This window comes from Lactuca virosa, chromosome 5 (genome assembly GCF_052849685.1).
Source record: "Lactuca virosa cultivar CGN04683 chromosome 5, Lactuca_virosa_CGN04683_v6, whole genome shotgun sequence".
Taxonomy (NCBI): domain Eukaryota; kingdom Viridiplantae; phylum Streptophyta; class Magnoliopsida; order Asterales; family Asteraceae; genus Lactuca; species Lactuca virosa.
The window spans coordinates 418,551,466-418,576,039 of NC_136430.1; the positions used below are offsets into that span (position 1 = coordinate 418,551,466).

The 24,574-nt window shown below is 31.4% G+C and overlaps 3 long non-coding RNA genes across 4 annotated transcripts; all 3 read left to right on the top strand.

Annotated features, from left to right (window-relative positions):
- Positions 1-6,724: 6,724 nt before the first annotated feature.
- LOC145117052 (uncharacterized) lies at positions 6,725-8,501 on the top strand. Its single transcript, XR_013712474.1, has 3 exons — positions 6,725-7,659; positions 8,302-8,389; positions 8,472-8,501. It is a non-coding gene; the product is annotated as an uncharacterized LOC145117052 (long non-coding RNA).
- A 742-nt stretch (positions 8,502-9,243) lies between these two features.
- On the top strand, positions 9,244-13,730 carry LOC145117051 (uncharacterized). 2 transcript variants are annotated; one of them, XR_013712473.1, is made up of 4 exons: positions 9,244-9,798; positions 10,744-10,807; positions 10,891-10,948; positions 13,507-13,730. It is a non-coding gene; the product is annotated as an uncharacterized LOC145117051 (long non-coding RNA). The 2 variants fall into 2 exon arrangements; XR_013712472.1 differs by lacking the exon at positions 13,507-13,730 and having other exon boundaries at positions 10,891-11,123.
- Positions 13,731-13,896: 166 nt separating this feature from the next.
- Positions 13,897-14,893, top strand: LOC145114505 (uncharacterized). Its single transcript, XR_013711055.1, has 4 exons — positions 13,897-14,151; positions 14,397-14,444; positions 14,532-14,593; positions 14,681-14,893. It is a non-coding gene; the product is annotated as an uncharacterized LOC145114505 (long non-coding RNA).
- The last annotated feature ends 9,681 nt before the right edge of the window (positions 14,894-24,574 follow it).

The following is a 24,574-nucleotide window of genomic DNA, read 5'->3' on the forward strand; positions in this document are numbered from 1 at the left end:
ACAATCAGATTCCTGGTATTGATTACACTGACATTTATTCCCCAGTTGTCAAACATACTTCCATTCGTGTATTGTTGGGGTTGGTTGCTTCTAATGATTTTGAGTTAGAACAACTTGATGTCACTACAGCTTTCCTAAATGGTGAGCTTGAGGAAGAGATTTTTATGCAACAACCTGAAGGTTTTGTAGTTCCTGGAAAGGAGAACTACGTATGCAAGTTGAACAAATCTCTTTATGGCCTCAAGCAGTCTCCTAGACAATGGTACAAGAGGTTCGATTCTTTCATGACCAGTCACAAATTCAGCAGGTGCACCTATGATAGCTGCGTTTATTTCAAGAAAGGTGACAATGGTTCAAAGATCTACTTACTCTTGTACGTGGATGACATGTTGATTGCAGCGAAAGATATGAAGGAGATTCAGAAGTTAAAAGACCAGTTGAAAGCTGAATTTGAAATGAAGGACTTAGGAGCTGCCAAAAAGATTTTAGGTATGGAAATTATTCGTGACAGGAAGTCTAGGATCTTGCATCTTTCTCAGAAAAGTTATATTGAGAAAGTCCTAAGACGCTTCAGTATGCACGAAGCAAAGTCTGTCAACACACCTTTTGCAGCTCATTTCAAGCTATCATCCGCTTTGAGTCCTACTAATGAGACTGATATGGCTTACATGGCACGTGTTCCATACTCTAGTGCTGTTGGATCTTTGATGTATGCTATGATCTGCACGCGCCCTGATTTGGCTTATGCTGTTAGCATGGTTAGTAGATACATGGCGAACCCGGGGAAAGAACACTGGAAAGCAGTACAGTGGATTTTTCGTTATTTACGCGGTACGTCTTCTATGTGTTTACGTTTTGGTAAATCTAACACTGGGGTGTTCGGATATGTTGATTCAGATTATGGCAAAGATTTGGATAAACGAAGATCAATTACAGGGTATGTGTTTACTCTAAATGGTTGTGCTGTTAGTTGGAAAGCCCAGTTACAGTCTACAGTTGCCTGTCTTCTACCGAGGCAGAGTACATGGCGATTACAGAAGCAGTTAAGGAAGATATCTGGTTGAAGGGGTTATTTGGAGAACTCGATGATAGAATAAAGATGACCACAGTTTTCTGTGACAACCAAAGTGCTATCTTCTTGAGTAAAGATCAAATGTTTCATGACCGAACAAAGCATATTGATATTCGTTATCATTTTGTGCGGGATATCAATGAAAAAGGTGATTGTGTTGTGGACAAGATTCATACAGATTATAATCCCGCTGATATGTTCACTAAAAGTCTTCCTATAGCCAAGTTCAAATTATGTTTGGACATGGTGGGTGTTTCTGATCGCAGTTGAGCCTGAAGGCTCGTGGTGGAGGAAGTATTATTTATTTTTCGGAAACAATTTTTTCTCTATATAAAATTTGCAGGTTCTTATGGAAGTTTTAGAGTTTGGTGAGCTATAGGTTTTGACTAATCGTAAAGCATGACTTGCTTAATTTTGATGTCAAGGTGGAGATTGTGGAAAAGTTGCCTCCAAAATTAGCAAGTGGCAAATAGTTCAGGGGTTATTTCAGTAACTTATCATTTACTATTCATAGTTTGACTATGAATAGTAATATATATGTGAATTTGAATAATTGGACGGCACATTTTGGACGCCTACAATTTGACTATGAATAGTAATGTAATGTTTGAACGGCGAACTTTTTGGTCAAATGTTAGGCGCCTAACATTACCTAACATTGCCTACAATTGGACGCACAAAGTTGGACGGCATTTTTTTCCTTTCATATGATATTCTTTTTGGCTATAAATAGCCTGAGCCAGAGAGATTTAAAATAATCATCCAAGTATATATAAAAAAGCATTACATATATATACTGATACACCACCGTGTATTTTAGCTCTCCCACTCTATTTTGTAATCTCTTTCATAATCCCTGTAAACACTGCAAATTATAGTGAATTGTTTCTCGGCTTTCTCCGCCCGTGGTTTTTTCCCGATTTGGGTTTCCACGTAAATTCCTGTATCTCTATTCTATTTATTTTATTCGTATTACGTTGTGATTATTACGCTTTGATAATTTTTGATCCCATTCCGCATTGAGCTAATATTATTTAAGTCAATTTGACCTAAATAATATTATTCGTTTGCAATTGTTGTAAAATACGACGGATCCAAATTGACTTAAATAATATTAGCTCAATGCGGAATGGGATCAAAAATTATCAAAGCGTAATAATCACAACGTAATACGAATAAAATAAATAGAATAGAGACACAGGAATTTACGTGGAAACCCAAATCGGGAAAAAACCACAGGCGGAGAAAGCCGAGAAACAATTCACTATAATTTGCAGTGTTTACAGGGATTATGAAAGAGATTACAAAATAGAGTGGGAGAGCTAAAATACACGGTGGTGTATCAGTATATATATGTAATGCTTTTTTATATATACTTGGATGATTATTTTAAATCTCTCTGGCTCAGGCTATTTATAGCCAAAAAGAATATCATATGAAAGGAAAAAAATGCCGTCCAACTTTGTGCGTCCAATTGTAGGCAATGTTAGGTAATATTAGGCGCCTAACATTTGACCAAAAAGTTCGCCGTTCAAACATTACATTACTATTCATAGTCAAATTGTAGGCGTCCAAAATGTGCCGTCCAATTATTCAAATTCACATATATATTACTATTCATAGTCAAACTATGAATAGTAAATGATAAGTTACTGAAATAACCCCTGAACTATTTGCCACTTGCTAATTTTGGAGGCAACTTTTCCACAAGTTCTTTCTAGAACCAGGAGAAATCCCTCTCTCGAATATGGGGCTTTTGTTATGAATGATCAGTAATCTTTTGGTTCTTTCCTTCGGTTTCTTTGTTCAATTGTGTGTTGGCTGTGAAGAATTCAGTTACAGGAAGGGAGAGCTTATCAGATTCTAAATAATTAAGAATACATTTATTTTCGCTTAATTGATTATATGACTATTTTGAAATCATCTCGTCTTTTTTCTACAGCTGTTATGGTGGCACTATTTCATGGTTGAGCTTAACTTATTGTCAACTCTTCTTGCATGGTTATTTTCTGTACACAAGTTATGCATTATTAATATGATCTTTGATTAAGCTAGGCATCCTGCATTTTTAGAGAAATCTAATGAACTTTCATCATTCTACATTTCTATGCTTGAAGTTATTAACTTTCACAATGGAGCTGGTTTTTTTCTACAGTTTTTGTCAACTCATAAATGGTGTTAAAATTTGAATTGCAATTGAGATAGTTTGTTGTTTCTTATTCACCCACTCTATTTAATTTACTACCATCCTATGAACTTTTTTCATTTTGCACTTAGAAATTTATATCAACAGCCTTACACTAAATTACAAATTTTGTCCCTATTAAATCCATGTAAAATGACTATATTATTAAGTGTAATGAACTTTCACTATTCTACAATTAAAAACAATATTATTAACCTTTAGATTGTAAATATTAAGACCATCTCATTTTTTCTACAGTTGTGATTGTGGCACAAAATGCATGTATGTTTGTTGATTTTTCATTGTCGATTCCATTTTTGTTAATTTTAGTTTTTTTTTTTTTTTTTTTTTTTTCATTGTACCTCAGGAGCAATGCAATTTTTCTTAAGTATTCAGGACATGATGCTAAAATTTAGGGGGCACAAACATGTGACTTACCTGCTCTCTCTGTTCATATCTCTATTTAGTAGTATCTTTTTGCAATTAGAAATTTATATTAATAAAACCTTATAAGACTTGTAAATTACACAAATTTTATAACACTTGTTTTCGGATTGTTTTTCTTGCACTTTTTTCGGATTGTTTTTGCCCATGTAAAATGACTATTTTGCCCACATTTTTATATTTTTACTAACTCTGTTCAAGAACTCAGTCACAACAATGTACTTTCATTTTTTCTTATAATAAGCAAAATTCGTTTAAAAAGTTATGTTTACTAGCATGTTTTTGTTTTTAATTTGATTGGATACAGTCTTTATGGTGGTTTAGGTTATTTGCTCATTCCTTGTACTTTTGATCATTGATAATAACTGATAGTGAGTTTCTGCTATATTCCATTTTGTGCTTGATAATTGTGGATTCCTCTTTAAGAATGTAATCTTTTCTTTGATGCTTCCATTTTTAACCTTTCTATTATGAGTCTTAAGATCATATCACCTCGTTTTTTATAGTTTCTATGATGACTAAATGCATGTATGTTTTACTCATATTTACTTCTCATCAACTCTTTATTCAGACACTCGATTCATAGCAGTGTAGATTATTTATTATATTTAACCTTTTGATTTTAATCTCAAGAGCATCTCGTGTATGTTGGTAAATTGCAATTGAGATGTTTTTTCCTTTCTTATTCACCTACTTGTCTTCCATCCTCTTGAGTTGCTTGGGCTCTTTTTCTTTATTTAATAAAATTTTCCATTATTAACCTTTTCATTATGAATCTTAATAACATCTAATTTATTTATACAGAGTCTATAGTGGAGGAAAACACACATATGTTTACTAAAAGTCAGTTCTTGTCAACTGATGCTTGCTGGTATAAATTGCAGTTTGTCTGGTTTGTCCATTCTTATTTACCCCTATTTTATAGATTTTACATTTTTTTTTCCTTCAAATTAATCTTCTTTAAACGGTTTATGATCTAATCCCATATTAATATATCTTCATTTGCTTAATAACCTTTTAGATTTGTTCATGAGTAAGCAAGCCCAAAAAATGTGTCTTCAACCCATGTCTATGTATTTCATATAAGGCTTTTTGCTTTTAAAAATCTATCATATTTTTCTATATCAAGGCATTTTCTTCTGAAAAGTCAAACCAAACATGACATCATATCTTCATTTTTTTACATAATAAGCACACTTCCCTTTAAAAACTCAACCCATTTATAGCATTGCACTTTTTAGTTTTATTTGTGTTAAAACGTTGTAACTCTCAATGCATTTTACTTTGAAAAATATTCATCTTTTTCTATGGTTGCTATGATGACACACCAAATGTACATCTGTTTACTTAGATTCAGTTCTTGTCAACTCTTGCATGCTGGTAAATTACAATTCAGTTCTTGGAATTTAAGATTATAAGTAACCTTTTGATTTGACCTTAAGTTCACTTTATTTTCCCTTCTTTTTCGGGTCTCTCTATAAAGTTTTATGTGCTCACCTATTTATAGTTTTTACTAGTTTCCAGTTTATTGTTTTCCCTTTTTGAGTTCTTTCCATGACCTTGTTTATGTTGTTATACATGAGCTATGCAGTATATTTGCCTTCTTATCTGGAGATGGAAATTGTTCACTTCTCTTGAATGAGTATCATTTTTCTTGAAATCTTGATTGTTAAACTTTTAATTATGAATGCTAAGATCATTTGTGCTTTTTTCTTCAATTCGTATTGTACTACTTAATGCATGTGGATTTTGTTCTTGTCGATTCATAAATGGTGTTAAATTGCAATTGTGATAGTTTGTTGTTTCTTATTCGTCCACTCTATTCATTTTACTATCATCCTATGAAGCAGTGCAATGAACTTTTATCATTTTGCATTTAGGAATTTATATCAATAACCTTCTAGTTAGTGTTTGATAGCATCTCATTGTTTTTCAAACAATTTTTTTTTTTCAGTCCAATTAATTATGAAGCTTGATAACAACTCATCGTTTTTCTGTGGTTATAAATTATTAACCTTTTGATTATGAATCATGTATGTTTACTCATGTTGAGTTCTTGTTAACTCTTGCATTGTGTTATCCTATCTATTCCATATTAATATATTTTCATTTGTTTAATAACCTTTTGGATTTGTTCATTAGGAAGGTAGCCCATGTTTGTGTTCTTCAACCTTAGGAATCCTATCTAGTTATGTGTCTATGGTGGAACCTAATAATACATGCATTCATGTTTACTTTGATTTGGTTCTTTTCAACTCATTTGTGGTGCTAAATTGAAATTGAGATGTTTGTTGGTTGTTTCTTATTTGTATTATTCGCCCAATCGCATTGCAAATGAATTTTTTTCTATTTTGCACTTGAAATATATATTATTTCACCACTCATCTTTATTTTTTATTATTATTTTTTTATAACTTTTATTATTATTATATAGTGGGTATCCTTAGCATGTTTATTACATTTTGCTTCTAATTAATACATTTTACTTGTTTATCTGTTAAATGACTTGTCCTTATAGAGTTCTTAAGGGGGTAGTAGATGGGGAACTACATGATAATTTGATCTAGAAAATCATAGAAATAACTATTCTATTACTCCACTGTTTTCAAAGTGATACATTGGCATTTTACTTTTAAAAATCTATCGAATTTTTCATTATTAAGGCATTTTTTTCTGAAAAATCTACCTAGAAACTATAGCATTGTACTTTCTTTTTTATATAATAAGCATATTTCCCTGTAAAAAATGACCCCACTTGTATCATTGCACTTTACAGTTTTATTGTGTTAAAAACATTGTAACTTTCAAGTATTTTCTTCTCAAGGCATTTTATTTTGAAAATTATATCATTTTTTTCTTATCAAGGCATTTTACTTTGAAAATTCAACCCATTTATTTTTATGTACTTTGTTATCTCCATTAACTTGTCTATTTTGTGGATATATATATATATATATATATATATATATATATATATATATATATATATACACACACCTTACAGGTGACAGATGGGAGTCTGACTAAATCTAATGATGATGATTTTGAAGTATCCTCGTTTCTATAATGGTCTTTATGCGGTACTCTTAAGTTTTATTTATTTATTTATTTTTTAAATCTTCTATTCCTTTTGACCATGATGCCTTGGTTTTATCTTTTTTCTACAGTTGCTATAGTGGCACCAATTGCACATATATTTAGTTCTATTCCCTAAGGTTCACTTACACAAGAAGGAATAAGACTTAGAGTTGACTACGTTTGCAAATCTTATGTTAGTAATGAGTAACTTTCAACTGATTTGAGGGGCAATTCTGTGATTGTGTGTCTTTTATATACGGAAGAGAGGAGTTAGTTGGAGGTAGGTTTTGATTGTTAGAGAAGTCATTTCCTTAATTGGGAGAGATCTGAATGATAGAAGTTGTAATGCAATCATTCAGCTATATTGGAATAGAATTGAGCCCTAATTCTTGTGTTGTAGATCTAGAGTAGAGCATATAAATATAAATCACCTTTTGATTATAAATCTAAAGATTGCCTCATGCACATATATTATTATGTTCCTGTCAACTCTTGCATGGTGGTAAATTGCAACCGAGATTGATAAGCTTAGGTATGGTGGTGATATTTAAGTGTCTTTGTTTTTATTATACAGTCTTTATAGTGGCTTAGGTTATTTGCGACTTCTCTTCTGTTATTAAGCTCTCTATTTTGAATCATAAGATCATCTGAGCTTTTTATATAGTTGCTATGATGACTAAATGCAGGTATGTTTTACTCATATTTACTTCTCATCAACTCTTTATTCAGACACTCGGTTCATAGCAGTGTCTGTAGATTATTAAAATTTTAGTTTTGAATTTTAAAATCATCTTATTCTTGTTCTACAGTTTCTGTGGTGGCAACAAATGTATGTATGCATCCAAAGATTCGGTTCTTGTCAGCTCATACATATATGGTGGTAAATTGCAATTGAGATGCCTCGGGTCTTTTTTTTTTTTTTTTTTTCATTATTAACCTTTGTCCCATTTCTTTCACACATGTTTATCCTTGATTTTCTTTTAAATTAGTTTGTTTGTGTCCCATGTCAAGAGAGAGGGCTTATTTGAACTTTTACCATTCTATATAACTGAGAATAAATTTATGAAAGCTTTATTATGAATCTTAATATCATCTCATCTTTTTTCTGCTGTTGATATGGTATTCATATTCATAACTAGTCATCGTAGCTCCATGAACCATTAAAATCAGCAATTTCCCTCTTCTTTTAACCTAACTTGGGACTTGTACTCTAAATTTTTAAGAACCATTAAAATCAGTGCACTGTATGATTTCAGAGGAATCGACTAAAGATTGTTAATATTGTTCTTTTTACTCTGTTTGTGTGTGTATGTGTATTTCTGCTTATAGTCTATGAATCAGGAACTGTAGGTTACATGATTATATGAATATGGTGTTTATGTGAATGATGATTTGTGGGTTTACTCAAAGTGTGTGTAAGATGCTTTAATCACTCCTGAAAGTCATGCTTTTAGCCCATTGCCTGATTGGTATGTTGAATTTCAAGAATCTGTCTTTGTTTTAACTTTTTTTTCTCTAATAGGTTATTTGTAAGCTTCTCATGAAGAATAATTTGATAGGAGCAACACACTGGGGAGCACATGTTATTATGTATATAGCAAAAATGCAAGGTTCATTTATATATTTCTTTGTGATAATTAATTCAGTAATGCTCAATGATCAAAATGATTGGTTTCATTTGTTCAAAATCAGGGATTCCTATCCTCCAAAGCATGTTGAGAGGTATTGATGTTTGTATTTGTGGTTCAAGGTTTGGTTTGGGAATATCCCTCAATAGTTGTATTTGCAGGTTAGACTTTATTGTCTTTTTTGTCCCACAAAATGAGTGTTGGATAAAGTTTTAACAAAACATCAAGATAAGTTTCATAAAACCTATATAATAAGCCCATATTTTAAAAACATTATTTTACCTCTTTTTTTTTACTATTAAAGTTTTTGATTTCCATATCTACATATGAATTTCTCAATATAAAGGAATGTCTATACTTATTAAAGTGTGTTTTTTTAACTCAAAAGTCTTGACAAAACTAGTATAATAGCTGGTAAGTTTCATGGTGAAAACTGTTTTTTCATTCACTGAAGATGGTGTCACAGTTCATTAGTAGACTTGGATGAAAGTTTATCTTATGATAAATGCAATAAATGACAATGTACTTTCATTATTTGTTTATTATAGCATCATAATTTGATAAGCCCCAACTAATCTTAGAGTGTAGGGGTAGAATGGTCTTTTTGGTATTTTGGCTGTTTTGTTTTGTGGGAGCACTAACTTTGTCCCAGGTCTGTTTTTATGGGACCACTCTCTTGAGTCATGTCTAGTATATATATTCCCTTCAGGAGGTTTTTGTTTAGGAGCGAAGAATTGATTTGAATAGAACTTTGTTCTTTCTTGGTATCATTATCTTAATATTATCATAGTTTGATTATCAGTTCAAGAATGTATCAGGGCCTATCATACTTTCATTTCTTTCTATTACAACATGGCACTTTGAAATACTTACCCAGTTATAGCAATATCATACAAATACAAAACAATGTTTACTGTTATTATAATAAGGCATATTTTTCAAAGTATAATGTCCTACTAATAAGAAAAATATCAATGCTTTAATTGGGTAGTTTTTTCGTAAGACAAAGCTTTAATAAGAAATAAAACTGAAAATACAGTGTTATGAACTTATAATCGAAGGAAATGAAGTTAAGATGCTACAATACACAAGTTTCATGAAAGCATTTAGCTATTTCTTGCATTTAGCTATTTTACAATACCAATGATCTTGATTAAACTTATTCCAGTTTTTGTTTCTTGTTATACAACCTTAATGTGATGGTTTAGGTTGTTTGCTCTTTCCTCTTCCTTTTGATCATTTATAATACATCAATCAGCATTGTTAGTTTCTCCTCCTCTGCTGTTCTGTTGGTGATTTCAGATTTATTCATTGTACCTCAAGAGTCAAGAACAATGCAATTTTTCTTAAATATTCAGGACATAATGCTAGAATTTAAGGGGCACATATAGGTGACTTCTCTTCTTCTATTAATTAATGATTTCTATACTTACTGTGGGGTCTTTCCTTTTTTGTATCCTTACCCATGCATGGTTGTAAAGTTAAATTTCACTTTTCGGCCCCTCTATTATTTGTTTTATTATGTGCTTTAACTAAGTTGTAGTTTTTACTATCTTTTTAAATAAATGATTTTGTAGCGCTTAAAACTAAGTGTAGGGTCTAATGTTTTGTTTTTAATAAGGCTTTAGTGTAAATATGTTAAAGTGCCTTGTTGACTTTTGTCTTCAACTTGGAGAGACATATATAATAAATATACTAGGTTTATATTCTTCCTAAGTTTTGCTTTAGCTTCCGCATTGGCATAACATAATCATGTTTTTATTTATACACCGGCTTCTTAACTGTTTGTTTGTATTTCATAACCTTTTGATTTTTAATCTCAAGAGCATCTTGTGAATGAATGCTGGCTGGTAAATTGCAATTGAGATAGATGGTTTGTCCTTTCTTATTTCTTTAGTTAATGACTTTTTCTTTTATTAACCTTTTCATTATGAATCTTAATTACATCTAATTTATTTATACATTTGCTATAGTCGAGTGTAAAACTGTCATTCAGACAGACGGTTTATTCAGTCTAAAAATTATGTATACATCATTTTATCCATACAAACATCTTTACCCATTCAACCACTTTACTTTTACAGAACTTGGTGCAGTTATGTTTACTTTGGCCAATGTGTATTCTATGTCTACCTCTGTTAGCATGTTTACTTGGGTTTTTTTATTAAAAAAATGACTTCTCTTCCATTATTAATCTTAAGATCATCACAGCCTTTTTATATAGTTGCTATGATGTTTTACTCATTTTTATCCTTGTATCTTTTTAAGACAGCAGTGTAGTAGATTCTTAACCTTTTGAATTTTAATGTTTAGAGCATCTCATTCTTTTTCTACAGTTTCTATGCACATCCAAAGATTCTGTTGTTGTCAACTCGTGTATGGTGGTAAATTGCAATTGAGGTGGTTTATCCTTTCTTATTCACCTACTACTTCTCTTACATCGCATGGGGTCTTTTTTCATTATGAATCTTATTATTATACAGGTGCTATAGTCGAGCAAAGTGCTGAATGTCAGCTCTTGTCAACCATACTTGGTTGGTGGTAAATTGCAGTTTGTCTTGTTTGTCCATTCTTATTTACCCCCTTTATTCATATTCATGTACATCCTTTCCATTTTTTTTTTCCTGTAAAATTAATCTTCTTTTGAATGGCTTATCTATCCCATGTTCATATGTTTTCATTAAAAAGCAAGCCCAAAAACTGTCTATTCAACCAACTCATGTCTGTGTTTATCATATTTTGTTTTTTCATCTGTCAATGATTTATTTGAAGGGTTTTGATTTTTGAATGGCAGAGGTTCATTCTTTCCTAGTTGAAAATTAAGGTCATTGGGTTTCTTGTTTTTCATCATATTCTTCAGAGATAATCTTTTAATCTTTTGGTTTTATTTGTTTGTAATTGTTTTTCATGATCCTACTCTTTGTTCTTTTTAAGTTCAATGTTTGACTCTCTTGGTCAATCATTTAGAACAAAGAAGAATCATAGTGAATTTTTGGGGGGCTTTCTCCTTGTATCTTTTTAAGTTACTTTTATGTACTTTGCTCTAGGAGTACAAATGAAGGGACATTTATTTATCTTCAATGTTATAGGTACAACTAAGGATCATCATCTCACTTATAGGCAATTTTTGATAACCCTTTGAATTTATACAACACATCCATGAATAACTTTAACTTTTCTTTATGTTTGGTTCCTGTATTTTGAAAATTCTACCAATTATGGCATTGTACTTTTCTGTATATAATAAGCATATTTCCCTTTAAAAAAAATATCCCCTTTGTAGCTTTGCGCTTTTCAGTTTTATTGGTGTTAAACATTGTAACTTTCTTCTCAAGGCATTTTATTTTGAAAAACATATCATTTTTTTTTTCTAGTCAAGGCATGTTACTTTGAAAAATCAACCCATTGTTAGCATGACACTTTTTTTTGTTTTCTTTCTGTTATAACATTAAAACCTTCAAATGTTTCCTTAAACATGTATCATATTTTACTATATCAAGTCATTTTCTTTTGAAAAATCAACCAAATATAACATTTTGTCTTCATTTTTAATATAATAAGCACATTTCCTTTTAAAAAAATGAACCCATTAGCATTGCACTTTTCAGTTTTATTTGTGTTAAAATGCTGTAACTTTCAAGTATTTTCTTATCAAGGCATTTTAATTTTGAAAACTATTATCATTTTTTTTCATAACAAGGCATTTTACTTTGAAAAACCAACCCATTTATAACATCGTACTTTTTAGTTTTCTTTCTGTTACAACGTACAACATTATAACTTTCAAATTTTATCATGTTTTTCAAAATGAAGGCATTTATATTGACAACTCTACCAATTATAGCCTTGTGTTTTCAGTTTTCCTATAAAAAGCAAGTCCCTTTAAAAAATCAACCAGTCCGTAGCATTTGACTTTTTCAGTCTCCCTTTTTTTTTTTTTATTAAATAGCATTATACTTACTAAAGATAAAAGTTAAGTTTTCTTGTCTGGACATGAGTTTACTTTCTTGGAACTTGTTTCTTTCTTGTCAAGGCATTTTATTTTGAAAAGTATATCATTTATTCTTATCAAGGCATCTTACTTTGAAAAATCTATCATATATTTCAATTTATGTTGACAAATCTACCTGTTATAGCATTGCATAATGAAGCAAATTGATTGTAGCATTTCAAATTCAGTTTTCTTTATGTAAGAGCATTTTAACTTAATTTTTTTTTCTTATTAAGGCATTTAACTTTTATAAATCTAGCAATTCTTTTTTATCGCATTTACTTACTTCTCTTTAGAGGTATAAGGTATGTAAAGTTTTGTGAATAAATATTTTTTCTATTCTAATTATCATGGTTTTGATTGATGTATGGAATGTATGTTCGGGGTCCTAGAATATGTTTTTGTAGATGAGATATTTAGGTAGTTGAAATTCTTAATTACAATAATAGATTAAAAAGAAAGAAGTTGGGTTTACGAGTTTACTTTCTTTCTTTCTTTTTAATCTATTATTGTAATTAAGAATTTCAACTACTCTATTCATAACAATCTTTTGGTAAAAGAAACATGTCTTATGCATACAACATTTTATCCATATATAACATCTTTACCCATTCAGCCACTCTACCTTACCAGAACATAGCATGTTTAGGTTTTTAATAAGTTACATTATTTATGGTGGTGTTATTGATTTGGCTTCGTTTCTATACAGTAGTCTTTATGGTGGTTATCTGCTCTTTCTTCTTCCATTTGATCATTGATGATAACTGACAGTGAATTTATGCTATATATATATATATATATATATATATATATATATATATATATATATATATATATATATTTTGTGTATAATAAATGTGCCATTTCTTTCACACATGTATGTCTATCCTAGGGTTTGATGATTTTCTTTTAAAATAGTTTGTTTTGCATCTCGTGTCATAAAGAGAGTTTTTGTTTATAGCTTGATTAAACTGTTGTAGTTTTTGTTTCTTGTAAAATTACTAGTGTGATAGTGTGATTCACAATTGTGTAATCTTCTTTACCTCTAGAAACATTGTTCAATTGTGTATTTTTCTTAATAACTTGTAATTTATTTATTATAATACAGGTGTGCTATAGTGGAGGAAAATACAGTAACCATGGTTCATCTCATCTCATATGACACGAGATCCCTTTTGAGAATAATAATAATTTAGCAGAAAGTATGTTAGGAGTGACATTAATTCCATATCTCCTGAAGCCACTCACTTTATACAACACCTAACCTTATATTATAAATGTGGTGGTTTAGGTTTTGTTCTTCTTTTTGATCATGTATAATACTGATAGTGTGATGCCTTATTAATTTCTCTGCCCATTTGCTATATTTTTTTGTTCCCTGCTTCATAATTGTTGATTATATTGCACTTAGAATCTAATCTGCATAAACAAACATGAGACTCCTCTTCCATTATGTTTGAGATAATTAATGATTTCTATACTTGTGTGTTTTCTTTAAGACTGAAGTGAAGTGAGGAGTAGAAAAAATGTATATGTTCTTTTTTGATGCTTGGTTTTTAATTATCCCAATTTTTTTTCTTCATAAAACTAATTTTTTAAACGGCTTATGATGTAATCCCATGTTCATATAACTTTATTTGATTGATAACCTTTGGATTTGTTCATTAGGAAGCAAGCCCAAGAAATGATTTTCATTTTTGTCTTTTGAATGGCAGAGGTTCCTTATATCCATCCATCCTACTTCAAAATTAAGGTCATTTAGCTTTTTGGTTATTGGCTTCTTCATTTTATACAGAAATAATCGTTTGGTCTTTTTATTTGTAATTATTTTAATAGTTCTTTGTTCTTTTTGAGTTTGTTGTTTGAGTTTCTTGGTCAATCATTTCGAACAAAGAAGAATCATAGTGAATTTTTGGGGGGTTTTCTCTTTCTATCTTTTTAAGTTATTTTTAAGTTATCTCCACTAACTTGTTTGTTTTGTGGATATTTACGTTGCAGGAGTCTAACTAATGATGATGATTTTGAAGTATCTTTGTTTCTATAATGGTACTTTTAAGTCTTTTTTTACTTCAAATTCCTTTTGGTTATTAACCTTTTGTATCGATCCTAAATAGTTTTATCGTTTTTCTACAGTTGCTATGGTGGCACCAATTGCACATATCATAGGTTTATCCTAAACACTTGTTTGTATGGTGGTAAATTTCAATTGAATGTTATGAACTTTCTCTTCATTTTGTACTTGAACATATATAGATTATTCAACTTTCATATTTTTTCTGCAGTTGCTATAATAGGTCCCAAAGTCCATGCATGTCTACTCAACTCAGACTCCATTCTTGTCATGGTGGTAAATTGCAAATAAGCTTGTTTGCTTTTTCATATTCACCTTCTATTCGGCATCCTGCATATTTAATGAGCTTTCACCATTCTGTGCTTGAAATCTATATAATTAACCCTTTGATTGTAAATCTAAAGAAAGCTTTTGAGGCTAATGTCAAGACACTCACTCTTGTTTAAAATTATGGCCTGATTTCTCTCTTGTAGACTAGTTCATTAATAATTTACTATGGTGCAACTCTCTTTATTTTGCACTTGGAATTCAGATTTTTAAAACTTTCAGCTTTTTTCTGTAGTTTCTATAGAGGGCACTCAGATTCCATTCTTTTTTGACTCTTGCATGGGGTGGGAAAGACGAACTATTTGTGTTGTAGGTTGGGATGGATAGAAATGAGTTGAAAGCGAAAAGATGATTTGGCGCCTAGGTGGCAAGTGGATCGGGAGAATCACTCCCTCCGCCTTAAGTTACTTTGAAATATCATTATTCGGAATACGTTTACATGTTCTTTAGGGATCTATTAAAAGTCGGCTATCTATGTTAGATAGTGTGATTTATATTTATAATAAGGAGGCTATCTAAATGTGATATATATATATATATATATATATATATATATATATATATATGGGAAAAGTGAATATACCCTTAAGGGTATATAAGACTAGGTACCCACACATTCAAACTACGTAGTTTTGATAATTTGTTTACTTGAAAAAAAAACAATTTTCTAAAACAAAATAACTACGTTTCCTTATTCACTGATACCATCGAACTCGATTTATCCTTGATTTTCGAATGATTCTATGATCATCGATTGTGAAAAAGATCGACTACACCAAAAACGATTTCATAGAAATCGCAAATCACAGAAAAAGACAACTACACCAATAAATCGATCTCACACACTCAATTCACAGAAAACGATTTCATAAAAAACGATTTTCACAGACTGAATTCATAGAAATTGGGTTCGAAATGGTCTCGAAAATATAAACCCCCAACGTTTCTTCTGAATTACATACAACAAGATATTGGGTTCGATCACAAATGTTTGAATTCAAAGAAATCCCCTGTTTTTTGGTTAAGAGTACTTCCAAATAATTTATCTAAAACTTATTTATCAGACATTGATAGCATTTTTGAAGTGTTTCTAAATTTTAATATTTGTGATCACTATTTGTAGACTTCTCTGAAATTTTTATGGTGACATTGTTGTTTTTAGAGCTTAACATTACGCCTGGTTACCAATTTTTATGAAAGGTAAAATATCCAATGTATTTGATTTTTTTTTAGTTTTTCATTCTTGGGTTAAAAATGTAACCTTGCTGCAATTGTGAGTTAAAAACAAAAGTATGCTGTCATTTTGGGTTAAAAATGTAAATTTCTTGCAATTGTGGGTTAAAAACGAAAGTATGCTGTCATTTTGGGTTAAAATGAAACTTTTCTACAATTTTGGCTTAAAAGTGAGAGTAAGTTGTAATTTTGGGTTAAAACGGAACTTTTATGCAATTATGGGTTAATAATGAAAGTATGCTGTTATTTTGGGTTAAAAATGCAATTATTCTGCAATTGTGGGTTAAAAAATAACAGTAGGCTGTCAATTTTGTGTTAAAAATGAAAGTATAATGCTATTATGGTTATGAGTTAAAAGTAAATGTAGGATGATGTTATGTGTTAAAATGTAAAAGTAGCATGATGTTCATGTCCATGATTATGGTTAGCGTTGTTTTAATCTACACATAAGTTTAATGGTTTTTCACATTATTGGACCATTTTGCCCCTGTCCCAAAGATGGTATGTAATCCTCAAGAACTTAAGGTTAGGGAAGTTCAAGTCACATAAATAATAGGACCAAAAGCAAAGAATCTCAATTGCTAATTTTGACTAAAAATGATAAGTACATTACTATTTTGAATAAGTATGAAAAGTGGGTTGCTATTTCAGCTTACTCCAAAAAAATATACTTTTGTTCTATACATTTTCTATCAATATATACATGGTCCATTCACTATACAACAACCCAAACTTTTTCTAGAGTTCCTACAATTCTATCAATTCTTCAAGTATTTCCATCAATTCTTCAGCAAAGAATCTCAATAACAATCTTAACCCTTCATTCCTTTGATAATTTTCTTTCTTTCCTGTAAAGGGAAAGGAAAAATTGTAAATTTATAGTTATTAATGTGAAATAAATGAAGAAAAGTAACACTATTGGAAAACCTGGGCATTGCTATGCTTTATGCGAAAAATCCCAATCTTGGATCCATCTTTTGTATGAATCCATCAATTTCTACAATGTGAATCAATCAAGTCATTCACAATGTCATGTGATGGTTAAGAACAAACTGTACCTTTTAGAGCAATTGGCATGTTCAGAACCCATAACTTTAGGATAGAGTTCAAGCTTTTAGAGCAATTTTGCCTCTTTTATCATCATACATCAGACTCCATTAAAAAATAAAAAAATTTTTATTTTGACATAAATGCCCTCATCAAGTCATCATCTTTATCATTGATTTCACACAAGAAAACCAAACAATGGCCAAATGGAATTGTATTATTATTAAAAAATTCAACGGGTTATAGCATTGAACTAGAGACCAAATTTAGCTTACCACTAATAAGTATCAAATTATACGATCAAAATAGCATCATTAAATGTATTTCAGCATTGATTGATTTGCAATAAGAAACAAATAGGCATACTGGGATAAAACCAAGTCACTCAAATCAACAACCTCCTTAAGCTTTCTTCCACAGGTTCACGTTGTCATCTGTTCATCGTGAACATGCTTTCACTAGTCAGACATGGCCAAAAAATAATCTAAAATTATTGGAAACTGAACCATATTGACAAAAAGTTCACCAAGGCATTTAATCAAACACATGGTGTACAATCCCATAAACATTTATCTGAAATAAGATGAATATACAAAAATCACCAGATATAAACCTGCTATCGATTAAACATCTCAATGTAAAAAGATAAAATCGAAACACGTGATTAACCATAAAAAATTAAGAAAATTAGATGATACAAAAACCTCGTCGAAACACAACAATCAGCAATGTATCATCATCGAATCTGTCTCTGAGTTCTCTCAATTTAGATGCGATAAGGTAAGAGTAAGAAAAATTAACTTAAAACGACGTTGAACCCAGATCCTTGTCAATTGCGATTTCGCTAAATTCCCTTAATTGAATTCTGATTTTATTGAAATAGTTTTTGAAGAATTCTCATTTTCATGTTTTTTTTTGATGAATTACTCATCCCGTCGTCTGATGCAACTATCCGGTGAAGATAGAGAAGGGAGGAGGAAAAAGGGGTGGTGGTGACGGTTGGGAACGTCGGTGGGTACAGGTTGTGGAATATTCTGAGCTTTCCAGTCGTTTTTTTATAGGGATATATACACTAAAGTCCCAATATTTTCATCGATTTGATAAGAAAGTCTTAAACTTTATTTTTTTGACAGTAAAGTCCAAATTACCGGCAGTTTTTGACACTTTTACCCTTTTTTCCGGTTAGCCGGTAATTAGGACTTTTTTGTCAAAAAAATAAAGTTTAGGACTTTCTTGTCAAATCGTCAATTAGGACTTTACTGTCAAAAATATAAAGTTTAGGACATTCTTGTCAAATCGTTGAAAATATTGGGACTTTAGTGTATTTTTGTAACCCAAGAACTTTTAATTGTGACTTTTGTTGCAGCACCACTGTTTTTCTTACCATCATCATCTTTACCCTGACACAATCACGATCAGTAGAAACATATGCAAAAGAGAGAGCGAGAAATGGTGAAAAGACTTGTAAAACTTTCTTCTTGCTTCGCCGCCAAATCTTGAACTAAAAAGTGGGGATAGATTATACAAACATAAAAAGCCAACATAACCCTGGTTCTTTCTTTCTTTCTTGATTATCTCCATTTTTTCAATGTCGGTTTGTTGAGATTAAAAAAACGATTTAACAAAAAGCAAACATTAAGGATTTCAATAGGATCTAGTTGACTAGAGAATGTTTCAATAACTCTTATGCTTAAAGAGTATCATACCATTAAATTTCTAACAAAAAAAGGGATATATACACTAAAGTCCCAATATTTTCAACGATTTGACAAGAAAGTCCTAAACTTTATTTTTTGACAGTAAAGTCATAATTGACGATTTGACAAGAAAGTCCTAAACTATTTTTTTTGACAAAAAAGTCCTAATTACCGGCTAACCGGAAAAAAAGGGTAAAAGTGTCAAAAACTGACGGTAATTTGGACTTTACTGTCAAAAAAATAAAGTTTAGGACTTTCTTGTCAAATCGATGAAAATATTGGGACTTTAGTGTATATATCCCTTTTTTTATAAGTTAAAACGACACGGTTTTAATTTATGGGTACCTAGTCTTATATACCCATAAGGGTATATTCACTTTTCCATATATATATATATATATATATATATATATATATATATATATATATATATATATAGAGAGAGAGAGAGAGAGATAGGTTCAGGTGTTTAAAGTAAGTATTGTGTTATTGTATGCATAAATGTGGGCCAATCAAAATTAAATAATTAAATGAATAAATAAGGGTAATTTAGTCATTTGTTTAATAACTTCCAAAAATAATCCCTATAATCATGGTATCTCTCCAGTGTAAATCTCGTTCCCCTCTTTATCTAAAAACCGATTCTGAAAGCAAGTAGCCTCGCTGCCTTCCCCTTTCTTCTTTTCCTTTAGTCTCGTCGACCCGGAGACTTCTCCCTCCTCGTGATCTGAAATCGTCGGATACCTCCCTCGGTCCCTCTTTTGGCCTGCGACGAGAAAGGAACCAAGAACCGCACCGCTGTCTTGGTGCTTTCTTCGTGACTACCTTCGTTTGTTCCTCGTCTCTCGATTAGACGAAAGGTCGAACCCCCCCAATCGAAGTGGTTTTCTATTTCTCCTCCAGCTGCGAACCAACATAAGAAGCGTATGGTCGTTGCCTTCGACCTTGCTGCTGTTTCCTTTAGCCCTAGTTGCTGCCTGCGACGAGTAGGAAATCACAAGGGCCGCCGGAGATAGACTGTGACGCCCTTTTGCATCACTGATTAACCACCATCGAGACGTCACTCAACGCCTTCGTGTTCATTCGTATCTGCCATCGTTCGTTCGTTCGTATTCCCTATCCAATTGCCCGATCAAACGAGAACACGGGGGATAAAGCCCTAAATTAGTTTAAGTTTGGGACAATAAATAAAAATGGTCCCTCCATGAAAATCCTTTTCATAAAAGCCCAAATCCCTTTTAAATTCCTTTAAATTCCTTATCAATCGACTTTTTTCTGAAAGAGGAGGTTACTTAGCATATTGTTTGTGTTTAGCAATGACAGCACTGAATATATGCACTTGATATTTGGAGCAGCACTTTAATTGGATTTGACCAAATGAAGGGTAAAAAGGGAAAATGAAGGGTAAAAAGGGAAAAGAGTAATTACCAATGAGCAAGAGGGGTAAAAAAATGGTATCATTTCATATAAAATTTACTTGTTCTTATATGATAAAAATCAATTTGTTTCTGTAGATGATTCAATGGATGATATTGGTGAGATTCCAATTCTATTGGAATGGAATCACGAATTCCAATTCTGTTGGAATGGAATCATGAATTCTAATTCTGTTGGAATGGAGTATGGATATTTTCTCACTAATTTATGCATGTTCTACAATTCTTGGTTATTGGTTTTGGTGCAATTCACAGGTCCACATATTTTTCCAAAGGAATTTAGTTTTTTATTTTTCATTTGCTAATGCATTATTGGAATATAAACTACAATTTGGTTTTGTTTTCACAGAAGTTGATGCTTGAAGAATGGACCACAAAGTTGAAAGTGATTCTAACCAACATTATTCTTTTAGAATGTATTAGTGTCGTTGTTAGATTTTGATGTTCTCTTTTCCGTTTTGAAAGTTTTTTTAGTTTTATTATTTAAAAATAAATGTAATTTTTAGCAATTGTTACATGTATTCTATAAGAATGAATGTAATTTTTGTTTTAATTCTTCAATTGATGGTTCGAGAATTTTGTTATTCTACAAGAAATTTTTAAAGTTATGATCAAGAAATATGTTCAAGAATATTTTTATTATTTTATGGTTCAAGAATATTTTTATTTTTGAACATACTCAAACATATTCTGTCAAAATGTCCGAACTAAAAACCTTATAATTTGTAAAATCGGATTTTTAAAATTAATAGAATCTTTGATCCCTTAAAATATGCAAATTTCCTTTATTAAATCTATGTTAACTGACTAAAATACCATTCTAGTTAAATTAGATGATATTTTTCAATTATATTTAATTAAACAATATGTATTAATCACTTTCTTAAAATAAGTAAAATGATTGGCTCACATTTATGCATACAATAGCACAATAATTACTTTGAATAGAATAACCTAAGCCTATATATATATATATATATATATATATATATATATATATATATATATATATATATATATATATATATATATATATATATATCTTTTTCAATTGAATAAGATACAAGGTTTGATTTGGTATCAGAGCCAAGTTCATTTGCCGCCAACAACCCTAAATCGGCGACATCAATACATCACTATCTCAATTTCTTTTTCCGATCAAAACATAGCCGCTATTGTTGCTTTTACTGCTGCTGCTTAGAAAACAACCCACAATACCCGCAAATTCGCCTTCACTCTCTCTTACTAACTATGGTTTCTGGAAGGAAATGTTTGAACTATTCCTAATCACCAAATCACTTGGATGGCACCATCATCAAATGTCCGAAACAAAAAGCTACCACATTAGATGCAACAACTACTGTTATCTAGTTATCCTCGTTGGGTTTCCAATGATGCACATGTATGAATGATAATTATTTCTACCATCTCTGAAATATATTTCCAACATGTTCAAGGTACGGCTTCTAGAGATTTGTGGTTTTCGTTAGAACGTACGTATGCACCAAACTCTGCTTCCTGTGAATACACATTATGACACAGTTACTTCATATAGAGATGAAAAGTGATGAAACTCCGCTGAAGGACAAGGATCTTGTTATGCTTACAATCTCATGTCTATGAGATGAATACAATGGTTTAAAGTCGAATATTCTAGCTTGCCATCCACCGATCACTTTCAACGACCTGGATGGTCTTTCATTTGACCACGATTACATGATCAACAGATGAACCACATTACCTATTGTTGCATCACCACAACTGTTTGCTGCTGCTAGTGGAGGTACTCCATCTAACTCCTTACCTTATATAACAACCATTCATTCTCAACTTAACAACTTGAATATGCTAGCCTCTCAGTTAGGATATAAACTAAATCCTATTGGCTCCAACAACACACAATCACAGGCTAATTATGCATCTTGACCATCAAATAACCGAAACAACTGTCGAGGAAACTTCCGTTGCAACTCACGAGGTCAATATTCTAATTGAGGTCGTGACAATAACCCTCCCAATCGATAATTTTAATGGGCTTCAACTCAGAATACCATGTATGGTCATTGTAACCAATGTGGTCGGGGTGTGCAAAAAAAAAACCACAAGCCGAAAAAAACCAAAAAACCAAAAAACCGAGGGTTTGGTTTTTGTTTTTAGAAAAACCGATTTTTTAGTTTTGGTTTGGTTTTTCTATATCTAGAAACCGAAAAACCCCGGACCGAACCGAAATACACAAAATGACGTTGTTCTATATATAAATATCACACCATTAGAAAAGTAATACATAAAATAATAAAAATTAATATTCTATGGTGTAGGTGAAGTGTGTATATGATGGGAGAGGTTAGAGACTTAAAAGTCTAAAAATATTCAAATCATCTCATATGGATTGATAGATTCAAAAGCCAAGATTTTTTGATACTATAAAATGAAAGAAAATAGTTAACTCAACCATCCCACGATGATTATTTGTAAATAAGAACGTATAAAAAATAGGCACTATCTTTTGTTTTTTAATTATTTTACAGTAAATATGTTTGAGCTTTTAAAATCCAGTGAGCCGAGTCTAATAATTTAACTGAAAAAACAAAAATATAATGTAACATCCCAAAAATCAAGACAAAAATTTTGTTTTTAAGACCATTCCAAAATCCATAAATTACACCAAAACATAGTTTCCAAAACAATAAGCATGAATCAGGGTATCCCAAATTCATAAGTCAACAAAAATCCAGGTTGATGTGTACAATCACGCTTTTGCCTTGCTCTTGTCCACCCTCTGATGTACTTGAAACCATAAAATCAAACTGTAAGTCAAAGCTTAGTGAGTTTCCCCTAAAGTACCACACACAAAAACATAATACAATGCACACAACCAAGCTTGTAACACTAGGCTGGACCACCATCGAGCCTTCAGCTACTAGCTGGACCGCTCCCGAGCCTACAACATAAGTTAGACCGCTCCCTTAGGCCTATAGTATCAACTGGACCGCCAAGCTATCTTCTCTTTCATCACAAAGCAGGACCTCCTCAACCCCACAACACAATAAAATGTCGACATATACAACTCTAACAATAGCTAGCAAGTACAGGTAATCATACATGAATTGGGTATCGGGTAAATCGGGTATCAGGTTAATTTTTTCGGGTATTCGGGTAACCCGATTTTTTTTTCAGGTCGGGTATTGGGTACTTTTGTTGGGTCTCGGGTATACCTGAATTATTTTAAAAATTTCTTTTTTTTTCTCTCGTAGAGCTTATACTCTTTACCAGGTATTTGATCACGCTTAAACTAACTATCATTATTATAAAACATAAAACATGAATCTCTTTTATTATGGCACCAACAATATTAAAAGCATTTGTTTATATGTCACCATGTTCTTTAAACTTAATTGTTTTCTAGATTATAGTTTTTATTGCAACTAACAAACTCATTATCTTGACGAAAATTCAGAACATGGCAAAACTTATGGCTACAATTATCTTAAACATTTTAAACTTTTAAACTAAGATTTTTAATTATTTGTTTTTTAACATCTTATTAGATTAGATTAAGCTGTTAAAAGATTACTTGATATCTACAGTATTATTGACTAAAAAATCTCAATGTTCAAAGTTTGAATAACTTCATTTATGCCTCGTTTGTTTATATAAACAAGACTAATAATGCACGACATATTTATTTCATTAAATTTATTTTCAGGCGCCATTAAAAAAAATTATATATTTCGGGTAATACCTGAATTACTCAAACCCGACCCAATACCCGAATTAGCCAAACCCGAAATACCCGAACCAAATTCGGGTAATCTTTCTAACATGAAAAATCCGAATTACCCGACCCGAATTACCCGAAACCCAAAAAAATTACCCGATCAACACGCCTCATGTCGTGACCATCTAGTGGTCACGTCGTAACCTAATAAGACAAGATAATCGGGTTGTTCCATTCTCACGTCGTGAACTAGAAGTGCTCACGTCGTGAGAAGCGCTCTGAAAATCTTGATGCAATAAGCTCTTAATCTTTTTAGACAAGCAACCAAAACTTCCAGAATGTCTTATCTACTTCAGAACAACATAAAGATCGTGGATATTTGGACATGCATGTCCAATGCATGTCCTAAACACAAGCTAGGGCACAAAAGGAAGAAATGGTATTAGAAGCTCATGCAAGAGTCTCAAAACCTAACCATACTTCATATAAAACACTTATATCATCAAAGGGGCACTGAAGATCTATAAAGTTGGCAACTTTATGGACCCTAAACACTATATCAACCTAGACATGAAAGATAATGCATACAAACCTAGATGTAAGATGATTAACTCAATAAGCATTGAACTTGGAAACTCACAAGGGTA